The sequence below is a fragment of the Microtus ochrogaster genome, chromosome 7 (assembly GCF_000317375.1).
Source record: "Microtus ochrogaster isolate Prairie Vole_2 chromosome 7, MicOch1.0, whole genome shotgun sequence".
NCBI lineage: Eukaryota > Metazoa > Chordata > Mammalia > Rodentia > Cricetidae > Microtus > Microtus ochrogaster.
Genome location: NC_022014.1, coordinates 13,504,032 through 13,530,106, shown reverse-complemented (window position 1 = coordinate 13,530,106; position 26,075 = coordinate 13,504,032). Strand labels below are relative to the sequence as shown.

The 26,075-nt window shown below is 44.4% G+C and overlaps 1 protein-coding gene and 1 long non-coding RNA gene across 3 annotated transcripts in view; one reads left to right on the top strand and one right to left on the bottom strand.

The window, feature by feature from the left end:
* Positions 1-26,075, bottom strand: part of Shisa9 (shisa family member 9) — a 310,464-nt gene that overhangs the window by 147,886 nt on the left and 136,503 nt on the right. The gene's annotated exons all lie outside the window — the stretch shown is intronic.
* LOC113456306 lies at positions 6,681-8,650 on the top strand. Its single transcript, XR_003377123.1, has 3 exons — positions 6,681-6,769; positions 7,491-7,645; positions 7,942-8,650. It is a non-coding gene; the product is annotated as an uncharacterized LOC113456306 (long non-coding RNA).

The following is a 26,075-nucleotide window of genomic DNA, read 5'->3' as shown; positions in this document are numbered from 1 at the left end:
AGAGAGAGAGAGAGAGAGAGAGAGAGAGAGAGAGAGAGAGAGAGAGAGATATTATATAACTTCAGATGTGGAATAGTCATCAGAACTACCTCCTTGCCTATATTACCGCGTTATTATTTTGACATCTGTGTAGGCTGCAGAATGATTCTTTGAACGCTGTGTGAGGCATATTTATATCCCTGACTGTAGCACGGAGCATATGCAGAGCCTCCAGAAGCCTGCTCTAGTAGGTCTCACTCAGCCACAGCAAGCCCTATGTGGAGAGCCTGGAGCATCACCCTCGTGTTTACTATGTCTTACGGAACACACTCCCAAGTGGCAGGATGACAGCTGAGCCCTGCCTGTCCTATGTGCCAGTTTCCTTGGTCCTCATGGAGACAGAAGCATTGGGACCCTAAGTCATGCAACCGAGACTCAGAGAATGAATATACAATACCATCTGATGTGTGGTAACAACAGCTTGTGGCTGTCTACTCTCCATCACGGTGGTAATACACGTATAACCCTTTAGAAATATGGCCAGTGTCCTATGTCTGTCAGTTGGGCCTTATATTTCCCAAATCCCACAACTTCCCAAAACACCAGCAGCAGCTGAGGATCAGGTGTTCAGACACACAAGCCCATGGGAGACGTTTCATATTCAAAAGGTAACCGGTGGCCCTGAGGGACAAGGTACTTTCCACCCCTCCCCTCTTCCCTCTCAAGACACCACAAGTGTGCATTCCTGTCCACATCCTACAGAGCAGCAAAGTGAGGCCTGCCTAAGAAAGAGCGTCCACATAAGAAGTGACAATGCCTTTGTCCAAGCTTCCCTCGGTCACAGACTTAGTTGGAGGGCCAGCCTCCAACTTGAGCAGCATAGGCCCAGGCAGTGGTGGAACCAGACTGCTATGGTCACTGGAAACACCTTTGTTTATTCTTCAACTTAAAATTCATAGGCCTGCCTGCTCCATTCTTAGCCTTCCTGAGTCAGATTCTCCGGGAGGCAAGATTGGCATGTTTATGGGTAAGAACGGTGCTGCAGGTGCCTCTGAGAGCACCCTCGATTTAGAGTCCCTGAGTTCGAGCTGCGGAGCCCAGGCGGGTGAGGTATCAGATGCCCTTGACGACTCTGAGTTCCCACAGTCTGGTTACGCAGCTGCGACAAGGCCCAACAACCTGTACTTTCAGGACCTTCCCAGTAGTTAGGATACAGGAAATTAGGGACCCTGGAGACAGAGCCTCCTGAAGTTGCTATATCCTGTGAGCATCTCTCTGCTTGCCTTTTTGAGAGTGATCTCAAGGTCACAAATTTGTCACTGGGCAGGCAGCTCACTGGTGGCTTCCCCAAACTGAAAGACTGGCCCTGTGAACCCCAGTTGCGTGGAACCCACTCCTGGGTGGGGTGGGACCACTGCTCAGCCCACTCTGCTGATAAGGTTTGGGTTCTGAATCAAGTCCTCGGGCTTGCTGTGGCAGGGTGGAGGAGGAAGCCCTGCACAACCACGCTAGCCTTTCAGGTGTCATCACTAAACGGTACAATTCCCCTGCCTCACACCTCCTTCTGTCTCCCTTCCCACTTCTTCACACTAACATTGGGTGTTAACCTGTCCAGTCAGAGAACGCTGCTCTGTGATGCCAAGGGACTCTCCCAGCTGAAGCCAATGTCCATGCAGTCCCACAGCTCCTGGTGTCATCAGCCATGGGACATAATAACTCAGTAGCCTCTCATCCCCAAACTAAAAGGCCTTTTAAGTGCGATGCAGTGATTAACTAACATCCCAGACTCAGGCCATCTGGTTCCAGGACTACCCATTATCTATTCAACCTTGCCCTCCGTAATCCATGTTAGCTGAATTTGGGATATGCACACCCTCCTACACTAATGTCTAGCCTTCATGTCTACACGTGATTCTAGCATTGCGGATGCAAACAGAGATCATGTGATTGGGGGTTCAGAGAATGAGATTTTTGTTTCTTAGCCCGAGGCTCATGCTCAGCTTCCTTTATGTCGCCATGATAAACATTCCTACAACAAGTAACCAAGAGCAGGAAAGGGTTAATTGGCTCCACTTCCAGGACGCAGTCCGTGGCAGCTTGCTGAATTACTGACATGCTCTGGATCAGCTAGCTTTCTTATGTGGCCCAACCTACCAATCCTGGGACTGGTGCTTCCCACACGGCACAGTCCCTCCTGTACCAATTAACAATCAAGACAACCCCTGACAAACGTGCCCACAGGTCAGCCAGATCCAGAAAATCCATGAACTGACACTCCCTTCTCAGGCAACAGCAGACTGTCTCAAGCTAAGTGAAAGACAACTAGAACCCCCTACCCAACTTTCAAGATCAATGAAAGCTAACAGGGACACTCCCTAGGCCTTCTCTGAGCAAACTGTATATTGTCTGCACCTGGACAGGGCTTTTCTCACCTATGACTGAAATCTGTTTGATTAAAGTGAATGCCCCAACGTGTTCTGTCATGTCCGTGCTGTGACACTTGCATATTTGCTTTCCCTGACTTACTGGTCCTTTGACGTGATGAGGTCAGAGCCTGCAGTCTTCCTGTCATCACTCATTCACCCGGCACTGTCCGGGCACCTCACCCCCTTGTAAACCACAGTCGTGCAAAAAGGTGTGCGCATACAAAAAGGTACAGCAAAACTGATCACTTCAGCGTGACCAAGAAGCAAAGAGAGAAGGAAGAGCTGAGGTCCCCAATGGACCCTTCAAAGGCACGGTCCCAATGACCAGCTCATACCCACCAGGATCCTCTTATTGAAGGAGACAGGTGTGTTGCTGAGAAACACATCTCTGTCCCTAGCAGTGTAAGAACCCCATGTTGTGGCATCGTGAGAGAGCTGGAGGTCTGGGAGGGGGTAAGCTCCCTCAAAGGCATCTTTTAGTAAGGGTGTGTCAGCTGCCATGAAGAACAGACAGTCGCTTGTCCAGACACTCTCACCTGCACATAAGAAATGATATTTCTTTAATTTCTTGGTTGAGAAATAGCAACAGAAAGTTAATTTTGTAGGCTCCTCAGTAGACTAGTGTCTTCTCTGTGACTCGATGTTCTGATTTGATTTTTAAACTTCCCCACAGGCTCATGCTTGTTTTGAATGTTGGATCTTCATGTTGGACTCATTCTGACATCTGTGGAACCTTTAATAGGTGCAGTCCAGCTGTGGAAGTAGGTCATTAGGGGTGGGACCTCTGTCTGCTGTCATGTGATCAATACATCATCTTGGGTTCCCACTGAAGCTATACATGCCCTTCCTTACCTTTTCCACCACAATGAACTAAGATCCCTTTGAAACTGTGAGCCTGCCACCATGAAACCCTCCTTCTGTGTTGTTGTTTCAATCAGGTATTTTGTGACAGTGACATTCAATAAGTAACTATTTTTTCCATAGAAAAGTATGCCCGGTATGTCAGGGGACACAGAGTCCTGCTCAGCTTTTGTGCAACAGAATGACTCATTGTACCGATAAACTTTCCTGTAGGCATCACCAAGGTCTAAGGCCCTGAGATGCAGAAGTACAGGAAGGGTATTCACACAGCCCAGGGGGTTAGTGGGCTTCTCTCTGTGGGACTCTGCTGAAGCATCAAGGGGCTCAGCAGAAAAGAGCAGGGTGAGGGTATAATCATGGCTCTAGACCAAAGGGCCAGTGACCTCTTCCACTCTGCTCTCTGGACACACTCTGGTTGCTAAGCTGAGATCCCCATAGCTGAAGGTATACATAGTTAGAGTACAGACAGCCTTTGTTTTCTGCCGGCAGCCCCAAACAATGACACAGAGACTTCTTACTAATGATGACCGCTCTGCTGGCCTTTAGCTTAGCTTTGCTCCTAACTAGTTCTTATAACGTAAGTTAATCCATTTCTATTAGTCCATGTTCTGTCATGTACCACTCATCCTGCTTCTTCCATGTTCCCAGCATTTCCCTCATGTGCCTAGATTCTTCCTCCTCTACCTTTCTCTCCCCGGAAATCCCGCCTATACCTTGTGCCTAGCTATTGGCCGTTCAGCTTTTTTTACACCAATCACAGCGATCCACCTTCACATGGTGCACAGATATCCCAGAACAGCAGAGGGGCAACCTTACATGGCTCTGCATGTGATATATAAACTAGTATGACACAGACATAAGGCTAGCAAAGTCTCCACCTGGGTATGGTCTAGCCATGCTCGGGCAGGCCTTCTGTCAGTCAGTCTCATGAGAACTCCCCCAGACACATGCAAAAATATGCTTACTGAACCCTCAGTGCGTCTCAGTCCAAGCCAGTTAGAAATCAAGATGAACAATTGTGGGGAGGGGATTCCTATGTGTGTAACAGTCATGTATCCATGTGTGTGTATGCATGTATGCATATGCAAACTTGAACATTCTGTGTGTGTGTATCTGGACATTTTGGTGTGTGTGCTTATGTGTGTGTGAACTCACTCTGATGTATATATGTGTGCGTGTGTGTGTGTGTGTGTGTGTGAACTCAGACACACTGATGTGAGTGTGGAGGAGTGCATCTGAAATTGGACACTATGGTGTATGCATGTGTGTATGTGTGTGTGTATCTGTGTGTGTATCTGTGTGTGTGCTTGTGTATTTGAATTTGGACATTCTGGGGTGTGTGTGTGCTATTATATGTGTGTTTATCTACGTGTGTGAACTCTGACATTCTGGTGTGTGTTTATGTCTGTGTGCATGTGTGTGTGGGTGAACTCAGACACTGTGGATGTGTGCGTTTATGTGTATGCATGTGTATGTGTGTTAACTCAGACACAGAAATGTGTTAGTGTGTTCATGTATATGTGTGTACATGAACTCAGACACTTTGGGGTATATGTATGTATATCTGGGTATGAGCTCAGACACTGATAGGAGTATGTGGACACTATGGCGTGTGTGTGTGTGTGTGTGTGTGTGTGTGTGTGTGTGTGTGTGAACTCTGACACTCTAGTGTGTGCGTGCATGCGTGTGTGTGAACTCCAGTCACTCTAGTGTGTGTGTGCATGTGTGTCCGAACTCAGACACTCTGAGAGTGCAGGATACAGCTTAACGCCTTAAGCTTTGAGTGAAATTTTCTCAGAGAGGCTGTTTGAGCTTTGGAGGGGCCATGAAGGTGTCTAGGATTCAGCTAGAAAGATGGATGAAAGCTCTAAGGAGCAGCATGAGCAAAGGTCCTGCGGCAGCAGGGAGCGTGGATGTTTCCAAGCACAGAAACGAGGTCAGTGTGGCTAGAAAGCAGACACAGAGAACACAGTTCAAGGCGGAAATGAAGGTGAGGCCAGAGTGACCTCACACTGGAAAGACCTCTCTATTCTCGTCACTTTCCCAAGGCAGCAAATTCATGGGCTGCCTCTTGTCTGGCATCCTTGGGGTAGTTTCACAAGCCCCCTTCAGCAAAACCCCACAGTTACCCTGAAAACCAGTCAGATTCACCAGCTATTTTTAAAAGGAAGTTCTGAGAGAAAACCAAAGCATTCTCCTTGAATCACCAACGAGAATTTCCAGGGCTGTGCGTGTTCAAATGACTTACAAGCCTCCTTCATTCCCAGAAATATCAGGGAGTTTAAAATAGAAGTCACCGTTTGCTGCCGGGGGAACTTCAATGCCATGCAAAAAGGTGGAAGGAAAAGGGACAGAGAAACTTTCACTGAGTTCCAGGAGTGCATCTGTTGTATTCAGACAGGAACCCCAACATTCATGCCTCTTCACCCTATGTCTTTCCTCTCTGGTAAAAAGGACCACATTCTATTTCCGTCCATTTGCATGCAAAATTCAAGAAGTCATTGTTTTTTACTGCTGAGTAGTACTCTAATATGTATATATTCCATACTTTCTTCATCCATTCTTCCATTGAAGGGCATCTAGGTTGTTTCCAGGTTCTGGCTATTACAAACAATGCTGCTATGAACATAGTAGAGCATATACTTTTGTTGTATGATAGGGCATCTCTTGGATATATTCCCAGGAGTGGTATTGCCCTAGTGAGGTAAGCCAAACCCCAAAAGAGGAACATGGGATGTACTCACTCATATATGGTTTCTAGCCATAAATAAAGGACATTGAGCCTATAATTCATAATCCTAGAGAAGCTAAATAAGAAGGTGAACCCAAAGAAAAACATATAGACATCCTCCTGGATATTAAACCTTCATCAGGCGATGAAAGGAGACAGAGACAGAGTCCCACATTGGAGCACCAGACTACAACCCCAAGGTCCAAATCAGGAGCAGAAGGAGAGAGAGCACGAGCAAGGAACTCAGGGCCATGAGGGGTGCACCCACACACTGAGACAATGGGGATGTTCTTTCTGGAACTCACCAAAGCCAGCTGGACTGGGTCTGAAAAAGCATGGGATAAAACCGGACTCAGTGAACATAGCAGACAATGAGGACTGCTGAGAAGTCAAGAACAATGGCAATGGGTTTCTGATCCTACTGCACGCACTGGCTTTGTGGGAGCCTAGGCTGTTTGGATGTTCACCTTACTAGACCTGGAAGGAGGTGGGAGGTCCTTGGACTCCCCACAGGGCAGGGAACCCTGACTGCTCTTAAGGCTGATGAGAGAGGGGGAGTTGTTTGGGGGAGGGGGAGAGATATGGGAGGCGGTGGCGTGGAAGAGACAGAAATCATTAATAAATAAGTAAATAAATAAATAAGAAAAAAAAAGGACCACATTCAACGTTTCCACAGACAATGCTGAGGATCCCGTGACTGGTCCAAGACCAGTGTCAGAACCAAAAGCCTGATTCCAGTAGTGTTTCCTGCAAGCCTAAATTTGCGGTCCAGGTAAGATGAGAGAAACTGATGGCCAGGGTGGAGTTGTTGACAGGGCCACCAATGTTATTTGCCCAAGACTGGGCTCTCAAACCCAGGACCAGAGAGATGGCTCAGCCAGTAAAGTGCTGGCTGTGCAAGCGTGAGGACCCAAGTTCAATCCCCAGAACCTGTGTGAAATCAATCACAAAAGCCATGGCGGCCTACATTTGCAACCCCAACTCTGGAGAGGAAGAAATAGTGGATCCCTGGACCTCCCTGTTTAGTTGATCTCTGGTGAATTCCAGATCGGTGAGACACCCTTCCACACAAAATCAGAGGTAGTGCCTGAGGAAGATGGACACCTGAGAGTAACCTCTTTGCCTACACACACACACACACACACACACACACACACACACACACACACACACACACTCATGTGAGCACAGAGAGAGGAGAGAGATTGATTTGAAAATGCATGTGTGTCTCAGTTCACTGAAGTCATGTGACGAGGGTCTATCTGTCAATCAGGTGTATTTCTTCCAAAGATTAAGCTCAAGACTCGATTATTTCAGAGCAATTGGCAGCCATGAAAATCAAAGAGACATGGTTGATTCGTTCCCCATCCACCCAGGAGGGAACAAGAGTGAAGTCTCCTACTGGTCATTTTGCAAAGCTGGCGCTAGAGGATGCCTGATGCTTTGTGCAGTATCCCAGCCTTTTCTTACACATCGTCTTTCATGATCTTTAGAACGACAGAGCTCAAATACCATGTTCAACCAGAGCTATGTCAGAAGAGCCGTCTCATCTCCAGCCTTGGAAATACATGCAGGAAAGGGCAGGAGAAAAGTTCCGGATCACTGGGGGAAGCGTCACATTCTTTGGAGATCAGACGCTAACTTGCAGGTGGGCACTATGTTGCTGCCTTCTCTCCATGCCACAGATGGATTCACAGAGACTGAGGGGTTCCATCCCATGTGGCCGAGTTGTGTTCCCTTAGTCCCCTCACAAGGACCTATGACTTGCATTGACAAGTTTTAAATTCTTTCAAATGCTTTGAAAACATAAAAGATATATGTGCTCTGTTTGGGGGTATGTTGGGTTGGAATTTAAGGTGGCCTTAACCTTTAAAAATACAGATGGTTTCCAATGTTCATTCCTCTTCATTTACTTGTTTGCCTAAATCTCCCTTCCCATTTCAGAATTGGTGTTCATGACAACAAACTGCTGTAAACTCAAACAAATGAAAAAGGAAAAGAAAACTAACCTGAAATCAAGTGGACAAGGAAAGGACTGTTAGAGTTGGTGTTTCCTGAACCCCAAACTGAACGCAGCACCTCACCAAGCAGAGGCCATCGTGCCCCATCTCACACTCTTAGCAAGCTGTGGAAGCACCCTCTCTCAGTCTTCAAGTGGTCCTCTCAGAGGGGAACTGGTTGTAACCCCCATTTTTCACACAACAAAACTGAGGTCCAGAGCCACAGAGCTGGCATGAGGTGAGGCAAACCCTCAGCTCATGCTGTTACCCAGAGCCAACAGGATCAATGTGAATGAATACTTGACCTTGAGATTCTCTTGATAAATCTTTAGGAGACAGGATGTCACACCAAAAACAGCTTAGGCATTACCAGTAGGACTGAGTTCTAATTAATTTATGGCTTATTCAGGTGACTTCCCTATGCCCTGATTTACCCATTTTTAGGTTCTGAGATCATTATCTGAATTGCTGAATTATTAATATATATATAATATAGTTATTAATTGTATACATTATATGTATTAATTATATATATATATAATGAGACTACAGCTTGGTTGGTAAAAGACTTGTCATACAAGCATGGGAACCTGTGTTTGACCTCCAGAATTTACATGAAATTTTTTAAAAGTCAAGGTATCTCCAGCTCTGGAGAGGTGGAGCTCCTCCTGGTACCTCCAGCTCTGGAGAGGTGGAGACAGGATGATTCCTTGGACTTATTATTCGTATAGTGAATTCCAACAAGGAGATAGTCTGTACCAAAAAAAAAAAATAGGGGTAGTGTACAGAGCCTGAGGAACAACAGTGAGATTGTCCCCTGGCTTCTACATATAATTCCACACTCTCACATATGTATCTTCATGCACACACATGTGCACACACACACACACATAAAGCTATAGATTATATAAACAGATGGAAAAGTTAAATGTATATTATATGTACATATAGTATACTATATATAATAGTGTATCACAAGATGCTTTGACATTTTGCTACTTATCAGAATGCCTGTGTTCATCTCTCCATCACCTCCAAACACAGCAACATTATTCACAATATTAGTTATCACAATGGCAGAGTTGTTTGGTGGTTTTTTTCAATTGCATAGAAGTGACAATTTTTATATAGGGCAAGCTATTTCAAACAAATTAATAGTGAAATAAAGAGAATATAAATGGAAATATGGTGGTTTGAATCAGAATGACTCCCATAGGCTCATATGAACGGTTTGGGAAGGATCATGAGGTATGGTCTTGGAGGAGGCGTGTCCCTGGGAATGGGCTTTGAAGTTTCAATAGCCCATGCCAGGCCCAGTCTTACTGTCTCTACTGCAGCTTGTAGATGAGGTGTAAGGTCTCAGCTCCCGCTCCTGCACCATGCTGCCTGCTGCTGCCGTGCTCCCACCATGATGGTCATGAACTGACCTCTGAAAATGTAAGCAAGCCCCCAACTAACTGTTTCCTCTATAAGTTGCCTTGGTCATTGAATTTTGTCTTGGCAATATAATAGTAACCAAGACAAGAACACAATAAAAAAAGCAATTGGGGACTGGACAGTTTGTGGTGCACACCTTTAATCCTAGCACTTTGGAGGTAGAGACAGGGGATCTCGAAAAACCAAAAGAAAAAATAGGAAACAATAATTATTATTTAACAGGACCTTCATATTTTAGCTGGGTTTACTTTGGTTTGGTCTTATCTAATCTGGTTTGAGTTTTTGGGAGAGTGTTTTATTTTTGATAACCGAAAAGAATTATTATTTTTCCAAATCTTTTTTGTTTATGTTTTGTTGCTTTGTTTTTAATTGCTTTTATTGAGCTATACATTTTTCTCTGCTTCCCTCCCTTCCTTCCCCTTCACTTCTACACTCTCCTGTGACCACCACACTCCCAATTTACTCAGGAGATCTTTTTTTTCCTACCTATGTAGATCCATGTAAGTCTATCTTAGGGTCCTCTTTGTTGTCTAAGTTGTCCAGGGTTGTGGACTGTAGGTAATTTTCTTCTTTGAGTTATCCTAGAAGCCACTTATGAGTAAGTACATACTATATTTATCTTTCGGGGTCTGGGTTACCTTACTCAATATGGATTTTTTTTTTCTAGATCCATCCATTTGCCTGCAAATTTCAAGATGTCATTATTTTTTTAACCTCTGTTTAGTACTCCATTGTGTAAATACACCACATCTTCTTTAACAATTCTTTGGTTGAGGGGCATCTAGGTTATTTCTATTACAAAAAAAATGCTGCTAGGAACATAGTTGAGCACATGCCCTTGTGGAAAGATTGAGCATCCTTAGGGTACACACAAAACAGTGGTATTGCTGGGTCTTGAGGTAGATTGTTTCCTAATGTTCTGAGAAATTGTCATACTGATTTCCAAAGTGGCTGTACAAGTTTGCACTCCCTCTAGCAACAGAGAAGCATTCTTCTTACCCCATATCCTCTCCAGCATAAGCTGTCATTAGTGTTTTTGATCTTGGCAATTCTGAGAGGTATAAGATGGAATCTCACAGTTATTTTTATTTGCATTTTTCTAATGGCTAAGGATGTTAAACATTTCTCTACGTATCTTTCAGCCATTTGAAATTCGTCTGCTGAAAGTTCTCTGTTTAGGTCTGTACCCCATTTTTTATTAAATTATTTGTTTTTTGATATCAAATTTCTTAAGGTCTTTATATATTTTGGAGATCAGACTTCTGTCTGATGTGGGGTTGATAAAGATCTTTCCCCAATCTTTAAGCTGCTGTTTGTCTTATTGACCATGTCCTTTGCTTTACAGAAGCTTCTCAGTTTCAGAAGGTCCCATTTATTAAGTGTTTCTCTTGGTGTCTGTGTTACTGAAGTTATATTTAGAAAGTGTTTTCCTGTGCAAATATATTCAAGTGTGCTTCCATTTTCTCTTCTATGAGCTTCAGTGTGGTTGGTTTTATGTTGAGGTCTTTGATCCATTTGGATTTGAGTTTTGTGCATGGTGACAGATACGGGTATGGGCCTATTTTCATTCTTCTACATGTTGATATCCAGTTATGCCAGCATCATTTGTTGAATATGCTTTCTTTCTCGCATTTTATATTTTTGCTTTTTTGTCAGAAATCAGATGTTCCTAGGTGTGTGGATTGATATCAGCATCTTCAATTCGGTCCCATTGGTCCTCCTGTCTGTACTTATGCCAATACCAGGATGTTTTCAGCACTGTAGTTCTATAGTAGAGTGTGAAGTCATGGACTCTGGTGCCCCAGAAGTTCCTTTGCTATACAGGATTGTTTTGGCTATCCTGGGATTTTTGCTTTTCCATATGAAGTTGACTCTTGTTCTTTCAAGATCTGTGAAGAATTTTGCTGGGATTTTGACAGGTATTGCATTGAATCTGTATATTGCTTTTGGTAAGATTGCCATTTTTAATATGTTAGTTCTACATACCCAAGAGCATGGGAGATCTTTCCATTTCCTGATGTCTTCTTCAACATTTTTCTTCAAAGTTTTAAAGTTCTTGTCATACAAGTCTTCCACTTGTTTGGTTAGAGTTATTGCAAGATATTTTATGCTATTTGTGGCTATTATGAATTTCTCTGAATTCTTTCTCAACCCATTTATCATCTGTATAAGGAGGGCTACTGATTTTTTTGAGTTAATCTTGTATCCTGCTACATTATTGCAGCTGTTTATTAGCTGTAGAAGTTCCCTGGTGGAATTTTTAGGGACACTCATATAAACTATCATATCAGCAAACAGTGAGTGTTTGACTTCTTCTTTTCTGATTTGTATCCCTTGATCTCCTTTTGTTGTCATATTGCTCTAGCTAGAACCTCAAGTTCTATATTGAACAGATATGGGGAGAGTAGACAGCCTTGTCTTGTTCCTGATTTCAGTGGCATCACGTTGAGTTTCTCTCCATTTAATTTGATATTGGCTTGCTATATATTACTTTATCAATATGCCTTGTATCCCTGATCTTTCCAGAACTTTTATCATGAAGGGGTGTTGAATTTAGTTGAAAGCTTTTTCAACATCTAATGAGATGATAATGTGTTTTTTTTTCTTTCAGTTTGTTTATATGGTAGATTAAATTGCCAGATTTTCATAGGTTTTACTATCCCTGTACCTCTTGGATGAAGCATATTTGGACATCATAAATGATTTTTTCTAATGTGTTCTTGGATTCAGTTTGCCAGTATTTTATTGACTATTTTTGCATCAATGTTCACGGTCTGTAATTCTCTTTCTAGGAGAGTCTTTGTATGGTTTGTGTCTCAGGGTAACTGTAGTCTCATAAGAAGACTTTGTCAAGGTTGCTTCTATTTCTATTGTGTGGAATAATTTGAGGAGTATTGGTATTAGTTCTTTTTTGAAAATTTTGTAGAATTCTGTACTGAGACCATCAGTTCTGGGCTTTTTTCTGGTTGGGAGACTTTTGATGATTGTTTCTATTTCTTTAGTGGTTATAGGTCTATTTAATTTGCTTATCCAGTCTTGATTTAATTTTGGTAAGTGATATTTATCCATAAAATTGTTCATTTCCCTTAAGTCTTCCAATTTTGTGAGTGCAGGTTTTTGAAGTATGACCTGATGATTCTCAAGATTTCCTTCATGTCTGTTTTTATGACCCCTTTTTCATTTATGATTTTGTTAATTTGGATATTCTCTCTTTACCTTATGAATAGTTTGGCCATGGTTTTTCTATTTTGTTGATTTTCTCAAAGAACCAACTCCTTGTCTCATTTATTTTTTGTATTGTTTTCTTTGTTTCTATTTTGTTGATTTCTGCTCTCAATTTGATTATTTCTTGTTATCTAGCTCTCCTGGGTGAGTTTGCTTCTTTTAGTTCAAGAACTTTCAGGTGTTTTGTTAACTCACTAGTGTGGACTGTTTCCAGCTTCTTTATGAAGGTATTTAGTGCTATGAACGTCCCTCTTAGCTCTGTTTTCCTTGTGTCCCATAAATTTGGGTATGCTGTGTGATCATTTTCATTGAATTTTAGGAATTCTTTAATTTCTTTCCTCATTTATTCCTTGACTCATTGGAGATTCAGGTGGGCACTGTTTAATTTCCATGTGTTTGGGGACTTTCTAAAATTTGTGTTGCTGTTGAATTCTAACTTTAAGCCATGATGATCTGATAGGATACTCAGGGTTATTCCAACTTTTTTGTATCTGTTGAGGTTTGCTTTGTAGTATGTAGTCAATTTTTGAGAAGGTTCCATGAGGTTCTGAAAAGAAGGTATATTCTTTTATGTTTGAATAAAATGTTCTATAGATGTCTTTTAAGTCAATTTGAGCCATAACATCCGTTAGTTCCCTTATTTCTCTGTTAAATTTCTGTTTGGCAGACAGGTTCAGTGATGAGAGTGGGGCGTTGAGGTCCCAAATCTTTTTGTGAAGTTCAATTTTAATACATTGTTTGTTTATTTTTCAGATCATAGCTTAATTGAGTCATTTCTTCAAACTCTTTCCTCTCTCCAAGCCCTCCCTGAAGCCCCTGCCTGACCTCCTTCAAATCCATGGCCTATTTTTGACTCAGAGTCTCACCGTGTAGCTCAGGCTAGCTTTGAACTGCTACTGATGCCCAAACTAAATTCAGCTCCACATTTTCTTGCCTCAGTGTCCATGTTCTTATCTATCCCTGTTTATTTGCTTCTTTGCTTGCTTGCTTGTGTTTGGGAGTCTTTTGAAACCCAGCCTAACTTGAGCTCACCAAATAACTAAGAATGACTTTGAAGTTCTGATCTATAAGATTATTACCTTAGGATGAATTCAAGGTATTGTTTTCTTTTGGGATAAAATATACAACTTCACTCTTTGGGGAAGGGGTTGTTTTACTCTTTTTTTAATGTTTTAATTTATTTATTTATTAAAGATTTCTGTCTCTTCCCCGCCACCGCCTCCCATTTCCCTCCCCCTCCCCCAATCAAGTCCCCCTCCCTTGTCAGCCCAAACAGCAATCAGGGTTCCCTGCCTTGTGGAAAGTTCAAGGACCACCCACCTCCATCCAGGTCTAGTAAGGTGAGCATCCAAACTGCCTAGGCTCCCACAAAGGAGACAGAGACAGAGACCCACATTGGAGCACCGGACAGAAATCTCAAGGTCCAAATCAGGAGCAGAAGGAGAGAGAGCACAAGCAAGGAACTCAGGACCACGAGGGGTGCACCCACACACTGAGACAATGGGGATGTTCTATTGGGAACTCACCAAGGCCAGCTGGCCTGGATCTGAAAAAGCCTGGGATAAAACCAGACTCGCTGAACATAGCGGACAATGAGGACTACTGAGAACTCAAGAACAATGGCAATGGGTTTTTGATCCTACAACTTCAACTCTTAAAGACTGACAGAGATAAGCACGAAACAAATGAGAAGAAAATGTTGGAGGAAAAATACATGGTCTGGGGTCCTAGGCAGGCTCTGGCCCATGATATCCTCTCTAATTTGAGAATCATGTGATATGAGGATCATGTGGCCAAAAAACGTCCTCAAAGTGATGGAAGATGATGCTGGGATATTTTGACTACACAGCCCTAAGGGAAAAAAAGCAGCAGGAAGTTAAGAAGGGCTCATTATCCTTTCAGGTATTTTTGCCTAATTTTCTCCATTTTACAGAGAAGATTTATGCACAGATAGAGAAGAAAAGCATGCTGTCAAGATTTGTCAATGTCTCAGTGACAATGCAAGCATCCAGACCCACTATTGTGTCCCCCTCACTATGACCAATAAAAGTGCATGGAAACAACCAAGAAAACATTCCTCCCCAGAGTGTGAGGAGCAAAGCCAAACTACGTCATTTTCTGACACATCCTCATTTCAAATCAGCACAAAGAAGCAAAGAAATTATTGCCTACTGTGAGCACACGGTTGGGTGTTGAGTAAACAATCAGAAAAAGAACGTGAAATCATCTGGTCAACCTGCCTATTTTATAGATGGAAATAGTCAGATTTCAAAGATGGTAGCTGACCTGCCAGGGTGAAAGCTGCTAACTGGGCCCGAGTGTGCTTCTTCTACTCTACAACAGTTTGGTCACACTCATTCATGTTGTTCCATTTCATTATTTTGTATTCCTTTAACAGTTTCATATAAGTCTATAATAAGTTTTGGTCCTTCTCATCCGCTAGTACCCTGTGTCCCTGTTTCTCCCACTGAGACACTTCTATTTCCCTGTTGTTTTCTCACTCATGGGTGAGGAATGACTTCCATGACTTTTAGGTATCTACCTTGGCAAATGCCAAGATTAAGCTTGAAAGTCAAGACACATGCACATACACACACAATCAGAATGATGCTTATGTATTTAGATTCATCATTAATTCCTGGCTAGTACCTGCTGTATCTAAAATAAGAATGAAATTTCAACTGAGTATTCATTCCTTTTGATAATCCACCACACCAGACATTAGACCAAAATATTGTCTGAATAACCAAAGTGTTTAATAGGCTCCATGACAAACTCAATTAGCATTAGAAGAAATCAAATATTAAGTGAGTGACTTTAGTTAACTAGATTAACACCCAGCTATTACACCTAGCTCTATAAGCAAAGGAATCCAAGCCCTAATAGAACAAATAGAACAAGCCTTGTCTGCAGCACTGTTCACAGTAGCCATGTTACAGAATCAGCCTGTATGCTCACCAACAGATAGCAGATGAAAAAGGTGATGTATTTTCAATATGCATAACTACTCAACCATTAAGAAGAGTAAGATCATGTCATTTGCAGAAAGATGCATGGTCGTAGTGATGGCCATGGTAAGTTACATAAGTGAAGCCCAGAAAGATAAATATCAGATGCTTTCTTTCAAACATGACTCTAGACTTTTGGGAAATGACTTGAGAGCAGAGGGGGGACCATTGGGAAATGACTTGAGAGCAGAGGGGGGACCATTGGGAAGAAGAGGGAGGCCAGCAGGAGGGAGGAGAGGGGCAGTAGAGGATAGAGTGAGATCAAAAGACAAGATACACGTGAATTGAAATTTTGTAATACAGCTCATTATGTTGTGTATGAATGCAAATTAGTGATGAAGTAAACTGGCATATAAAATGAATATGAACACACTTGAATAGTTGACCCATGACTTGAGGAAAGACCATTTTCAATCCGTTAGAGCCCACGACTTCTAACCACTGTGAGATTCTTTTAAATCCCAAAGCTTGTCTTAGCACAGAATGTCTCTTCTCTGTATTCTTTAACCCATGAAATAATTGTGGTATTTTTAGTGTTACAAGTGGGGGCAGGCAAGATGGCACACCAGGTAAAGGTGCTTGTTGCCAAGCCTGGTGACCTGAATTTCCTCCCAGGACATGAATACTGAGAGGAGAAAACCGATTCTCCACAGCTGTCTTCTGACCTACACATGTGCTGTGTGGCACTGGCTGCACACACACATGCATGGACTCACACATGTAGCTGTTTTAAAGCTGGATTCCATAAGCTTTGCCAGGGTCTTGGGGCCTCACTAGCCATTGTCGGCTCTGGAGATGCCTGGATTGATCTTCGGTGCCAGTCATGTCCTGTCTTCCCGTCGTGATGAGAGGTGCCAATGACCCAGACTGAGATTCAACCTCATGCCACATGTGAGACTTGCCATTCAACAGAGAGGGAAACAAATACGAAATTAGTTATTCGGTAATAAATGCTACCTTAAAACTGCAGCCTCTGGAACCATCAGAGAAAAGCCCAGCTCAACTACTGGGCACTGCATAGCATGGTTTGGATCCTGAATGTCCCCAAATGCCATACGTTGAAGGCTTGTCCCAAGCTGATGAAGCTGTGGAGAGATGGTAGGACCTTTAACAGCCACGGGGACATGCACTCAAAGGGACATTAGGCGCTGGCCCCTCCCACTCCTGGCCTTCCAGGCTGCTGGGAGGTAAGCAGCCTTCTGTTTTTGCAGCAATGGACTGCACTACCTTAGTAACCAAACCAACAGGGCCAGGGACCAGGGACTAAACCTTCTGAAACCATGAGACGAAATAAACCTTCCCCTTCTGTTTTTGTCTCAAGTGTTTTATTACAGTGACAAAATGCTGCTCCAAACTTCACATACATAAACCTCGGAATGTTTTTAACATTTGTGATACAGAGCTTCTGTCCACAAAGGGACACTAACAAGAAGAGAGTAATCATTCCCATAAGATAGCAGGCTCCAAGTAGTCACCATGAGGCCTCGGACACAATGACTAGTTGGTAAACTTGAACAATTTATTATTCAATATCATGAAACGTATTAATCCCACAGGATTTGTGTGAGCACCAAATGAGTCAACAGATGTAAAGACTGTGGCTCAAGTGCTGGTCCCATGGGGCTCTGGATAAGCATTTATTTCTTGTCACTTTTCCCAGATGGCCCTATTGGGAACTTTCTGCATGTATGACGTCACTTTTCCCAGATGGCCCTATTGGGAACTTTCTGCATGTATGATTTTTTTCTGCAGGGCAAAAATCGTCATGCCAGCAAATTCCTAGACATCCTCTAGAAAGCCACCATCAAACAACAGTCCCTAGACCCTGGGTCTGCGGACCTCACAAAGGCTTTTGGCACAACACAAAGCAAGCAGATAAACTGACAACTCCCTTTTGTTGCTAAGAAAACCTATTAAAAAATAAATGGAAAATTAGCCTTAGTCTGTGACTAAATGTGGTTCAGCATTAGAAGCTACAGCTAGAGGCCCTGCCCTGTGCTAAAAGATTTTCAGAACTTTTCTGATGTTTATTCATCATGGAGAGGACACTGTGAGCTAAGGATATGACAAGCAGCCTCATGGCCATGAACAAGAATGACCTAACCCCTTCTTACCATGGTAGACAGAGGGGCCAAGAGGGATTGATGGAGGTTCTGAGGAAGACACAGGGAGATAGAAATAACTGGTTCCCAAAGACAGGGAAAGGAGGGCCTTGCAGAGGAAGTTGCCAGGCTCCTTTGGTTACCTTTCTAAGAGATACCAAAGCAGGTCACTGGACAGAGCTGCACTCGGCTGCCATGGTGACTGCTCGTCCTTCCCTGGGTCTCTTCCCTATGACCATCATAGGGAACTCTCACCTAGAATTCTGGACAGACATAATAGAGTGAGGTTGCCCTGAAGCTGGAAGCACGTGAGGAAACAAACCTGGCAAACCTGGGCTCACGGTTCTGACAGAGGAAATGACGTCATCCACGTCTTGGAGGTAAAGGGGAGATAAAAGTGATGAGACACATAACGCGAGAATTAATGAAGCTCACAGTGGCTGGACAGGAGAGCCAGGATAGCTGGGAGGTCAAACAGACAAGAACCAGATCATACATCGTGGGAAGGGTTTAGCCTGCTCTGTTTAAGTGATGAGCCGTGGCGTGTTTTAGACAGCAGGCAGTAGAAAGACATGCCTTTAGTGAAACGCCTTCACTGGGAGTGTTGGCCAGCTTCCTGTGTGACAATAGGTTCTTTGGACCCACTCCAAGCCGTGTTTTCTGAAAACTGAGAAAAGAGAGCTGAAGATATGGAGTCATAGCTCTATCATCCTGGATCTCCCAAGATGCCTATGGCTTCCCCTGCATCACACAGCCCTTCCATCAGCCACAGCTCTGTGCTCAGAAAGGCTGGGTTCTGTGGCCGAACGGCCTCTTATTTAAAAGCAATGGAAATAACTTTTGTTGGCCTTAGAGAATCTGAAGCTGGTCTCACAGACTCTTTTTATAGAGATATTCTTAAGAAGTCTATATTTTTTATTTATTTTTGTTGAGCTCTACATTTTTCTCTGCTCCCTTCTTTGCCTTTCCTCTTCCCCCTTCAGCCCTCCCCCAAAGACCCTATGCTCCCAATTTACTCAGGAGATCTTGTCTTTTTTTACTTTCTACTTCCCATGTAGATTATATCTATATAAGTCTCTCTTAGTGTCTACATTGTTGTCTAAGTTCTCTGGGATTGTGGTTTGTAGGCTGGTTTTCTTTGCTTTATGTTTAAAAACCACCTATGAGTGAGTACATGTGATAATTGTCTTTCTGTGTCTGGGTTACCTCACTCAAAATGATATTTTCTAGCTCCATCCATTTTCCTGCAAAATTCAAGATGTCGTTAGTTTTTTCTCCTGTGTAGTGCTCCATTGTGTACCACATTTTCCTTATCCATTCTTCAGTCGAGAGGCATTTAGGTTGTTTCTAGGTTCTGGCTATGACAAACAAAGCTGCTATGAACATAGTTGAGTACATGTCCTTGTGGCATGATTGAGCATTTTTTGGATATATACCCAAAAGTGATATTACTGGGTCTTGAGGAAGGTTGTTTCCTAATTTTCTGAGGAATCGCCACACTGACATCCAAAGGGGTTATACCAGCTTGCACTCCCACCAGCAATGCAGAAGTGTTTCCTTTTCTCCACAACCTCTCCAGCATAAGTTGTCAACAGTGTTTTTGATCTTGGCCTTTAATACAGGTGTAAGGAATCTCAGAGTTGTTTTGATTTGCATTTCTCTGATGACTAAGGATGTTGAACATTTCCTTAAGTGTCTTTCAGCCATTTTACATTCCTCTGTTGAGAGTTCTCTGTTTAGGTCTGTACTCCATTTTTTAATTGGTTTATGGTTGGATGCAATAAGGCTGTGCAGCAAATACACAGTCACAGAGAAAAACTTTCCTCCCCTCAAGAAGAAGCGAGGGAGCACAAATGCCTGCCGTGGGCTGTGAGCTGGCAAAGGTGCTTGCCACCAAGCCCAACAATGTGAGTTCAATACACTTCTGTGCGGAAGGACAAAACTGACTTTGACAAGTGTTCTCAGATCTGCCCCTATACACCAGGACACATGTGCACACATGTGAGTATGTGAGCATGTACACACACACACATTGTAAAAAACGTATCACTGAAAAATATATAAAAAGAAATCTGCTTTGCATATGACCACGGTCCCCAGTGATGTCCTTGCTCTGCTGCATACGTGGCCTACTAATGAACTCCAATGGTACTCAGAGGCTGCCTCCCTGCCCCCCAGTCACAGAATTATGCAAACAACAATCTATAGTAAATCTTGCTCTGCACCCTCGTGCAGAGGTCTGACTCCACAAGCCTGACCATCTTCAAATTTGGGTGGGATTCCTAAAAGTGACACAACTGAGCTTATCATTTCCAGGCAGGAGACAGCCTTCTGCAGGGGGCAAACACGTGGGAGCTCCCTGGCAACTCTCTATTTCCATCACAGTGTTTATCTGGGTCTGGAATTATCTGGCTTGTGTCTGTGTACTGACTTATCACCTGCAGGCCAAAGCTCTGTGGGAGATTTGCCATTAGCCATTGTAACCCCAGCATTTACAATGGAGCAGGGTACACAGTAGATATCCAATGAGTATTCCTGAGTGCACAGTTGTTCTTCATGTGGGTCTTATTCCTAGACAATTATTCCTCACTATTTAAACTAAACAAAAGGGGAGAGACTGTGTGTGTGTAGGCAGGCTCTGGAAACAGAATGCTTGGTTGAAAAGCCCGTGATTGCACCAGGCATAGTGGGTCATTGTGTAATTTCACTACTAGGGAGGAGGAGGAACACCAAGAGGCCAGTCCAACCTGAGCTACATTGTGAGTCTGAAGACAGTCGAGGTTACATAAAACACTGTCTCAAAAAAGCAGAAATTGTGTATAAAGGAGAAGAGGATGAACCCTTACACTGCCACTCGCCACGGAATTCAGAACCAACCATCTACACTGCAAACAGGGCCGGCAATCCTGCCTCCTGGAGATACTCCATGAGATATGTAATCGTGGTAGACACCGTGTGAGATATGTAGTCCTGGTAGACACCGTGTGAGATATGTAGTCCTGGTAGACACCGTGGGAGATATGTAGTCCTGGTAGACACTACCGTGTGAGATACGTAAGACTCTAGGACAGTATCTAGTCAGTGCTTGTACACAAGAGGCCATTGCCTTGACGTTTCTACATGGACCACCCTTTGGTCTTAAATGCATTTTTAAACTTTCATCCCTCCGGGGACAGCCTTTTGAATGCCTACAATGGGGCAGAGTGCACTCTTCTTCCATTTAGAAGGTCAGGAAGCTGAGGCTGAGGTCTGCTGTGTTCCCACCCTCATTTAGTCATCTCGCCCAATCACAGGCTTTGTCTCAGGAAGCTGAGGCTGAGGTCTGCTGTGTTCCCACCCTCATTTAGTCATCTCGCCCAATATCACAGGCTTTGTCTCGTGCACCACCATGTAGACTGGCCCATGAAATATGTGCCCTTGCTTCCCCAAGGCACACAAAATGCCACCCTGAAAACTCCCACTGCTTTTGAAATGGAGAAGGCTGAGAACCAACATCAATATCTTTGGCTTTAACTGTAATTGGAACTTGTAAAACCTAGAGAAAACATTACAATAAAGGTTAGAGTTATCGGTCACCTGTTAGCCCTGATGCATACTGGGACCAACCATAGTGACAGCCATCCCTCACAGGCAGGAAATGACAGCTGCTTCCACACAGTCAGGGATCCCCTCACCTTATCAATCATTCTTGGCTTCTTAATTTGGCTGCGTTTGCCTTAAACTTCAGGCCTGAGCACACACACACACACACACACACACACACACACACACCGCCACACTCCTTGAGTCCTGTCTTTACAAAGCAATAGTAAGCTTCATTTTCAAAACAGTTATCAGCCCCAAATTGTAAGGTGCATGTTTATTTCACTCCCTGCCACAAGGCCTGCTCTTAATAGGCATATATAACTACTTCCTGCCACATGGCCTGCTCTTAGTAGGCATATATAATCATTTGCTTCATTAAACAATCATTTGGCAGCCAAACCAGGACGGGTACACCTACCATCCTCACACTTAGGAGGCATAAGTAAGAGAATCTTAAGTTCAAGGCCAGTCTGGGCTACCAATTAGCAGTCCAATCATCGTGACAAGGGCTAGGGAGGTGGCAATCGTTAGGCACTTGCAACACAATCATGAAGACCTTGAATTCCATCCCTAGAACTCAGGTGAAAAAGCTAAATATGGTGGCACACATCTGGAACCCAGTGCTTGGAAGGTGAAGTGCACATCTGGAACCCCAGTGCTGGGCATGTGGAGTGCACATCTGGAACCCCGGCACTGAGTAGATGGAGTGCACATTTAGAACCCCAGTACTGGGAAGGTGGAGTTCACATCTGGAATACCAGGGTGGGGTGGATGGGGTGCACATCTGGAACCACAGTGCTTGGTGGGTGGAGCGCACACCTGGAACACCAGCACTGGGTGGATGGAGTGAACATCTGGAACCCCAGTGCTGGGTGGGTGGAGTGCGCATCTGGAACCCCAGTGCTTGGTGGATGGAGTGCACATCTGGAGCCCCAGTACTGGGTGGATGGAATGCACATCTGGAACCCCAGTGCTGGGTGGATGAAGTGCGCATCTGGAGCCCCAGTGCTTGGTGGATGGAGTGCGCATCTGGAACCCCAGTGCTTGGTGGGTGGGGTGTACATCTGAACCCAAGTGCTGGTGAAGTGGAGTACACATCTGGAACCCAATGCTGGGTGGAGGGAGGTACATCTGGAACCCCAGTGCTGGATGGATGGAGAGCACATCTGGAACCTCAGTGCTGGAAAGGTGTAGTGAGCTTCTGGAACCCCAACACTGGGGAGGTGGAGATAGGAAGATTCCTGGGAACCGCTGGCCAGCCAACCTAACCTACTTGGTAAGCTGCAGACCAGTGAGAAACCCTGTCGCAGGAAAAAAAAAAAAAGCCCCAAAGTGGATAGTGTGAGATGAACAACATCTAAAGTTGACTTTTGGCTTCTACCTGCCTATACACACACACACACACATACACACACCATACACACAGGCATGCACACACCATACACATACACACACCACATACACACACAGGCATGCACACACCATACACATACACATATCACATATACACACATATACACAGGCATGCACACACCACATACACACACAGGCATACACACACCATACACATACACACGCTACATACACACACATCATCATCATCCTCATTTTGGTGAGAAAACAAACCAAGGACCAGAGAAGTTCAATAACTTCCCCGGAGTCACCCAGCAGTAAGGGGCAGGGTAGGATCCAAATCCAGGCCTGTAGGTCCAAGCCTTTCCTAGTCACAAGTTATCTATGAGTACCACTTAGGTGACCACATTCACAAAGCGGGAAATGCAGAGTCCAAGCCCTTCCTATTCACAAGTTATCTATGAGTACCATGTAGGTGAGTGCATTCACAAAGCGGGAAATGCAGGGTCCAGGAAGAAATCCTTTAGGGTCCCTCCCCTCAGGTAGACATTCAGAGGGATGTTACAGATCCTGGGTTGGGGCTGTGAAGTCCCATGAGCATGCACTGTCTCTTCTTTCTTATTTGGGATTTAAGCATCACTGGCCTCATCTGTGAAGTGTGAGACAAGGAGAAATGAGATATTCTTGCCATGTGTGTTGAGGGACGCTGAATAAGGAAGGGCAAAAGGGGGCACAGAGGAGAGAAATCCGGAAGCTTTGGGTTTCATGGCTGGGAAAAACGGGGGCAAAAGAAACCAGGTTTGGTGTCCCTGAGTGATGTATCCCAGGGGATGACACGGAAAGGGATTTGAGGACCAGACAGCTTTAGTCGGTGTGGATAGCGAGGCTCTCATGATGGACACAGAGCTGAGACCTGGAGGGGAACTCACAACTCTAGATGACAGGGCCGGGAGATCGAGGAGAGCTTTGGGCCCAAGGCAGTTGCTAGTACTCAGGTTACAGAATGTGTGTTTCCTGCTGGAGGAAGAAAGATTTAGGACTGTATCTCATTTTAGTGCCAGCAAACTCAGGCTGACCTCAGAAAAGACTTGGAGTGCTCATCAGGGCAACATAAGACAAGTAATATTTGTTCAGGAGTCTACAAAAAGCATGTGTTAGTCTCCAAATGTAGGTCAGTGGTGGAACATCAGCTAGCATGCACTAAACCCTGGATTCCATCCCCAGCATAATAAAATAACAGGAAACTTAGATTAGACACTACACTACACACACACACACACACACACACACACACACACTCACAAATCCACTCTTCAGAGTACTGTAAGGAAAAGGAACAGGCTTCCTGAGTAGCTTTTCAGTATTTCTTAATTTGAAAATTCTGCCATGATATTCTATGTATCACACAGAGCAATGGAGAGCATAGGCTTGTTCTCTTGGGGTTTATATTTTAATGAGGAAGTCAAGTCATTATCACGGAGATGTACAAATGAATGAGATCATCTGGGATATGATCAATGTTATGAAAAATTAAGCAGATGCAAAAGAGACAGACTGATAAAGCAGGACATAAAGATAGCCATGCAGACACTGAAAGAATGACATTGTTGTGATGGTACATCCACAGATCCTGAGGTGGAGGGGAGCACTGTAAGTTTGGGAGCCAAAAACGAGGCCAATGTAATTAGAATGAGGATTCGAGGCAGAGTGCCAGAGAGGAACCAGAGGGGAAGACAGCAGGCAGAGTCACCCGCTTGCAGGGCACAGCAGGGAGAGGCAGGCGGATCTCCCCCAGGGCAGTGAGGTGGCATGAAGAGGAGTGAAGACAGGGAGTGATCAGCATTTGAAGGGCAGCACAGAAGGGCTGTCGTTCACAGGAAGAGCAGGAGAGAATTAGAGAAGCCTGTCAGGGAGTCATCAGAGTTCCCCAGCAAAGACCAAGTGGTGCCAGGTGAGACGGGGTGGAGAGGTGTGCTGCACACAGGGACAGTTTGCCTCTCTGTCACTTAGGAAACTGGGGGGCAGGCCCACAGCTAGGAGCCTTCAGGTCCCAAGCCTGCGGAGCAGCCTTTTCCCCGCCTCCTACTCAATAGGGCTTCTGCCCTTGGCGGTCAGTGCAGAGGAACAGGTGTGCAGGGTTGTGCCTTCCTCGTTCACCAACTGTTCCTCATTTGGGGAGGAAAAATGAACCTCATACTCGTTATTGCCACGCTGTTTATTGATTTAGGCAAATGCTTGGCAGCACCAATCCATCTTCTGAAGGCTAATCTAATAAGGGCCCACATTATGCCGCATCTTTCTCTGGGCTCTGCGTATGCCACATCCCTTACTCACAGTTTCTGTGAGGCGGGGAAATAAACAAGCCCTGGCACCAATGCATTGAGCAGGCACGCCTTCCTGAAAATGATGGAGCTGGGGTAGCAAGAGAGCTAAAGGCAGAGGCTCTTCGATGGCTGTGTGATGCTTTGCTAGTTACTTAGCCTCTTTGAGCCTTAAATTTCTCAGATCCCCCCAAGTGTCTGCCTCCCTCCCTATCTACCTATAGTATCCTTGTCTTGCCAGTCCCTCCATTTCAAATGTGAGGCATTTAACATGCTGCATGAAGACTGGGGAGCTACCTCAGTGGGTAGAAAGCACTGTGTCACACCATAAGGACTTAAGTTCATTCACATCCCTAAAACCCACATGAAGTTAGACAAGGGAGTATGTGTCTGTAATGCCAGCAATCCGAGATGTCGGGTGGAGACAGGAGACTCCCTAGAAGCTCTGAGTCCAGCTAGTCAGGCATGTACACTGGCTAGCATGAGGGAGGAGCAGAGCAGCAGAAGGAGTCTGGAGAGTGAATGAGACTGATGAGATTGAGTGATGGAGGAACCCACACAGGGAAGCTCGTGTTGGGGATGCTTAGCACATTGACTAGAGATGGAGGATGAGTAACGTGCCTGGATTTAGAGAGATGGGAACGGCTGGAAGTGGGAAGACCGCTTGGGTACTACTTCCAAGGTCCACACAAGAAGTGAAGGCCACCTGATACCCATGTAGGTGGCAGACAATCCTGACAGGTGATGACCCAGAGTCTGCACCTTTGATTTGCACAGCATTCCCTAGTACGTCCTGGAATGTGACTCTCAGAAGATTCACCTCAATCTCTTTCAAAAACCAACTTCGCTGAGGCAGGATTTGTAATCAATAAGTATATCCATCGACTTAGACAATACGCCTAAGAAGAGTTCCTCTCCATCCTGTTCCCATACCGAGTCCTTCTCCAAACCTCAGCTTCCTAGGGCCTCTCAGCTGAAACTCGCCCTCCACCCTGCTGCAGCTGCCTCCTCCCACCTTGGTCAGGTGCTCCTCGGGAAGCCATCACA